Source organism: Rhinopithecus bieti, unplaced genomic scaffold, assembly GCF_001698545.2.
Source record: "Rhinopithecus bieti isolate Rb0 unplaced genomic scaffold, ASM169854v2 scaffold_1422, whole genome shotgun sequence".
In the NCBI taxonomy this organism is placed as follows: domain Eukaryota; kingdom Metazoa; phylum Chordata; class Mammalia; order Primates; family Cercopithecidae; genus Rhinopithecus; species Rhinopithecus bieti.
The window spans coordinates 2711971-2717970 of record NW_016803659.1 but is presented as its reverse complement, the minus strand read 5'-3'; the positions used below and the strand labels follow the sequence as shown (position 1 = coordinate 2717970).

Sequence of the window (6000 nt, the reverse complement as noted above, 5' to 3'; positions counted from 1 at the left end):
CAACATAGAGGACAGATTTCTAGTAAGATTCACAGGTGCAATAACACAGCTACTTCTCTGCCATCCAGTGAGGAATGGCCATTCATTCTTCAACAAGGTCTGAATCTCAGCCCTGGAGTAAGGATTTCTTTTTTAGGTGCTTTATCATAGTTCAAGTGGTACTGACTTCTCCTTAGAGTTACTATTCTTATATTTCTTAGATATTTCTTAGATATTTCTCTTTACTATGCTTTCCTCACCATGATAATTAATTTTATGTGTCAACTTGGGTAGACTATAGTGACTGGTTGTTTATTCAAACACTACTCTAGACGTTGATATGGAAGTATTCTTTAGGTGTAACTAACAGCCGCAATTAGTTGACTTTAAGTAAAGAAGACTGTCTTCCATGATGTAGGTAGGCCACGTCCAATTAGTAGAAGGCATTAAAAGGAAAATACTGAGGTTTCCAAAAGAAATTCTGCCGGAGTTTTCTACCTTCACAGTGAAGGCTGCAATAGTTACTCCTACCTGAATCTCCAGACTGCTAGTTTTCTTTACTGATTTCGGATTTCTCAGCTTCCAGAATCTGATGAGCCATTCCCTTAAAATACATCGGGCTCTATACGTATATCCTATTAGCTCTGTTTCTCTCAAGAACCCTAGGTAATACACTAGCCAGTCCCTCATTAATCAAATATTTTGTTAGAAGTAATAATTTTTATATTAAACTTTTCCTATACAGATTATTGTGTGGTTTGTTTCCTGATTGAATCCAACTGTTTCAAAGTTCTTCCAAACCTACAGACAGCCTATAGTTCTGTGAGGGAAGTTGCCGGTAATAGAGTTAGGTTCCTAAAAGACAGCATCCAGTATCCGGAAGTGTTTCACAGTCTTCCTCTATATCCATTCCTGTTTGTCTTTTTCTAGGCTTCTGATCATCTTGGTTTGTGGTGAGGTGCAAAGTGTTACAGGAAAGCAAATTCATTGCCTAAAACAATTAAGTTGCACCTATATGTTCAAATTTTATATGCCTGCTTTTTCAAGTACATATCATTTTCCTTATTTTTGTCATGAATATATTTCAAATAAAAGAGAAAAGGTCAAGAACAGCAATCATTCACTAGAAAGAACACCATATACTAATAATATAGATAAAGTTATTAAAAGTAGTAGAATAATAGATCAGCTCACATTTAGAAACAAATATAGAAGAGAACAGCTCACATTTGGAAACAAACATAGAGAAGAGAAAGTAAGTTTTATGGTGTTCATATTTCAAAGAGGTGATTTTGTGGAAAATGTAACTTGAGTCGCCACCTTCTTTTTCATCTATATAAACAGGCCTCCAGTAACTGGATACCTGGGAATGATTTTTTTGAATTCACTTCTCTTTATGCCCTGTAGCTAACACTTCACTAAGTTCAGTACTCATTGGCACCAAAATATATCTACAATGAATTTACTTTCCTCCACTGGTACCCATTCACTACACTAAGCCTTGGATTATTAGCTTTAGCTCATTCACTATCATTTCTCCTCTACATTACTGCATTGGTTTCCCAAATACCCTTTCAGGTTTCATTATTCCTTCTTTCAATCCAATCTTTATAATCAGCCTAAGTTATGTTATAAAATGTCAATGATATAATGTCACTTTCCAACTTTAAACTTGTAGATGACAGCCCATGCTTTTGAAAATGAAAAGTAAATTCCTTAAAGTGAACTAAAGCAGAAAACTAACTACAATGAGCTAATATGTATTGTGCTTGTATCTTAAGCCAGGAACCATTCTAAATATCCTGTACATAGTAAACAATTTATATTTCATAATAATCTGCTACCTTATATTGTATAGGAAATAATATTATTTTATAAATGTGGAAAATAGGCACAAGAAAAATAAATAAACCATTTGCCCCGGGTCATATAACTAAAGACAGGTGCTGTCAGATTTAAAACAGAATTTTTGTCTCACTCTATAATTGACAAGGCTAATCTGTATGCTTTCCCCAGATTTTTATTCATCATTGTTCTCTATAGGCATCAAATGCGACTCCTCCACTTACTCACTATGCCCTAACCACTCTGGTATTTTAAACCTTGCTACAATGTACCAACTCCTTTCCTTTTCAGGCTTTCCCACATGCTGTTTTATCTTCCCAGTATGCTTTTCCTCCCACTGTCCACATGGTTATTTTTATTCATCGTTTAGCATTCAACTTAAATGTCACTTCTCTAGAAAAATTACAGGATCACGCCCAAAATAAAATAAAAAAAGGTCCTACATGTTATGTTACTCTACCATAGGATCTGTGTTTTTTATGAATTGCACTTAGGAAAAAAAGTGTATATATTTTTCTCTATTTGTATAATATCCCTTTTCTCAAATAAAGTTTGTAAGGACAAGGATTGAGTCTGTTTTATTCATCAAAATGTTTCCAGTGCCAAGCAATAAATAGTTTATGGATGACAGATCAAGTGAGGTGTGGAGGCAGATCTCTTGATAGGAAGCTGAGGGGGTTTCCATCTGGCAGCTTCCTTTATTTCTGAATACAGGATCTTTTCTCAGTGAGGGATGAAAAAGAGTCTGATGTGTGAGGAATATGGAAAAGTTTAATAACACTGTTGCATAAAGTGAAGAATGAATATATGGTGGTAGCAAGTTGTCATATGGAGCGATTGACTTAAATATATATCAATCACTTTAGGGAGTATGAAAAAAGAAAACAAAATGGTAAGTATTTGAGTTTAGTCACATTTGGAGTTTGGGCACATGATTAAAATGCAAAGACAGAGGTAAGGAATCAACTCTAAAATGAGGAGCATTAGAACCGACACTGCATGTTATAGGAAGAATGCGGGTGTTAAGACAAAATGACCTGATGTTTCAGTCATTTTATGGAACAGTTGTAACAGGAGTGGCTGCAGAAACAAGCAGGGAAGAGGAATGTTATTGTAAGATAGAGAGATATTTGAACTCATGAAAACAGTGGAGCCCTTTTGGATGTTGGATTGGAAGCGGGTGGCTGAAGTATAATGAAGATAGTCATTGGAGATGAGAACATCAAGGAACTGAGAGGCCAGTGCGTGTGGCCAAGGAGTCTATGGTGAGATTGAAACTTCCCAGGAGGAAGACAGAAGTTGGGATAGTGATAAAAACTATGAGGTGGAAAAGTTTTTCCAATAATTTGATGGAACAGTGATCCCAAAGTGGCATCAAGGAGCAATTAAATCAGCAGTCTCAGCTTTGAGACCTAGGATAAGAAAATAGCTTCCCTGATTTTCATAGAGCTGTATCAGAAATAATCTTTGAGGTTCATGAAAATTTATTTTTGGCAAACAGAAGGAAGATATTTCTGAGCAATGTCATGGCTATAAAGGTCTTGGTTAATTAAAGAATAAGAGTTTGAGAGAGCACAGTGGTGGATTTTGGGAGAGAAGGGAGAGAATGAAAGTTTTATCAGTATCAAAAGTCAGAGAATTGTGAAGATAATGTAACAGAGAATGCTTAACTCTCATGGAGTGGAGGGGTTTTAAACATTTTTTATTTATCTGGGAAAATAAGTATGCTAGGTAAGGTAAATTCCATCTTGACATATTCTTGTGAATTTATGAATCTTTGAGCATAACCTAATACAAGTCTAGTACAGAATGTGAACAAGTTCTTGTAACTGTGGTGTAGGACTAGATATTACTTTTTTCATAAACACAGATTCAGTAGCTGTCATATTTATGCAGGGACCTGCACCTGGTATATGAGAGAGGGGAATCTTAAGACAAAAAATACAAAAATTTACCAGATTGGTACTCAGTGTACTTTGGTTGGCACTTTCGCCATACTAGCTATAAGGGGACACTCTCTGCACTTTCTAATTGCACAGCATAACTCTTATTTTCACTAAAATATTCAGGATTTTTGAAAGTTTGTGATATTATAAGTCTCCCATTCCAAAATGTATGTTACTTTTCTTGTGTAAAATATCACAAATATGCCTATTTCATCCTGTATCAAAAATAATTTTTAGCTTTTCTACAACATGATAAATCAATACCTACAAAGTCATGGTACTTTCTCTCCTGTTGTTTGGTCTCTATTAATAATTCCTGGCTGAAGGTATCAGCCACATTATAACTTAAATAAGGAAAAGTTATTCCAACTTTTCTTTAAGATTGAATCTACCATTACTATTATTTACACCCCAGGCCGAGTTCTTCAAATCCTCCGGCATCTCTAAGAAGGAAGATTCCACCAAATATACCATGATGGGATTGGTGAAGACAATTGCTGCCATGTTCACGTTTTACTTCTCTGTAGTTGTTGTGGAATGCACATTACATTTTGTTGGAAATAGCACTGGATACTAGACCAGAATTCTTTTAATGCATTATTGGAAGTTCTTTCAAGGAAACCAAAATTATCAACAACATTCATAAAGTGTAATATGGCAATGGTGAATGTACCTTACATTATATCAGTAGATATAACTCGGAAATCACAGAGGCAGACATGTAATCATGTAAACTAATTAATTAAATATTATTTGTTATTTTCTCATACTCTCCATAATCTTTACTATATATATTTAGAAGGTAAAAATCAATGTTATATTAATTTTGCTTATTTATATAGAATATACATTTCAGTAAAATTAACTTAATGTAAAACTAACTTTTAAAGAAAATTGTGAAATTCAAAACAAAATAAATTTTAGCATATTATCAGAAATGTATACAACATAAATGAAGATAACAGAGCTTATCATCTGTTTCCAAAGTACACAGCTAGTTACCAGCAGAATAAATATGTCTAATATTCCTTTAGAATTTAGAGCTATGAGTATAAATAAGGCCATTTATTTTTCAGGACATAAGAAAATGGTCAATAGGAATAGATGTTGATGTTGAAACATGCACAATGTTTACTTAAATTCTGGACAATGAATATGACTTAAATTCCATGTATATAATTCCAAGTTATGTACTTCAAATCTCTATTAGCTAATATTGGGAGTTCACCCAAAGCAATTTGAAAAATTTCTTTAATTTCTACTTTTCTTCTCACAGCCAGTTTCTTTCATTTTCGGTCTCAATCTGTGAAACTGTGATTCCAAATTCCAGAACCATAGAAAATGAGTTTATTATGTGATCTTCTAACTTGCAACATCGGAAAACTATTTTCAAGGTCACCATTTGAAGACTGCATTACTAAGACCATATGGCGCCACTTCTTTAAAATTTCACAGAAACTTATGATCGCATTCCACATTAGTAATTAACATCAGATCTTATGCCACATAAATGTGAAGTGAAGACATTTGGTTAACACCTTGGTTTTAATATAGTGTAATCTTTTGCCAATTTATTTAATCGTGAAATGCTTTACTTTACTCAGCTACAAAAAGTGACTAGAACTTCTACCACATAACTCTGTTGAGTATGTTGAAAAAAGGAAATGTAAGTTAAAGAACAATGCAAATAGCTTTTATTAGAAAAGTGTTTAAACCTTACTACCAATGACACATGTCTTGGGAATACATTTGATTGAGAGACGAGTTATATCTCACATATAAATCTTACTTAAAAGTGAAAAAGGAAATAAACACATTTGTTTTATTTATATTAATACTTCAGAAGAAAATTCCAATGGCCCTAAAATAGCAAAGCAAAGCAAAGAAAGATTCTACTTAATTCAGTGATAATAACACTAAATGAAGAGCTTTGGGCTTCCATTTTGCATGTGTAAGACTAGAAAGAGGACCATTCTTATCCACACGACAAAAGATCAGTCAGATAATCTGAAAACATACTTTTTTTTGAATTTACTAGAGCGCAGAGATCCTAAGTCTTAGAATAGTCAAAACTGTTCCTAAGAACAAAGTCAAAGGAATAACACTACAAAATTCGAAGGTTTATTATACAGCTATGAAAAGCAGTGTGGTATTAGCCAAAAGAACAGATGCATATATCAATGGAACAGAACAGAGAATTCATAAAGTTCATCACATGAATATGGTCAAT

The 6000-nt window shown here is 33.7% G+C and overlaps 1 pseudogene; it reads right to left on the bottom strand.

Annotated features, from left to right (window-relative positions):
- Window positions 1-826: 826 nt before the first annotated feature.
- The window catches only part of LOC108544471 (afadin- and alpha-actinin-binding protein-like), a 49104-nt pseudogene continuing 43930 nt past the window's right edge, over window positions 827-6000 (bottom strand).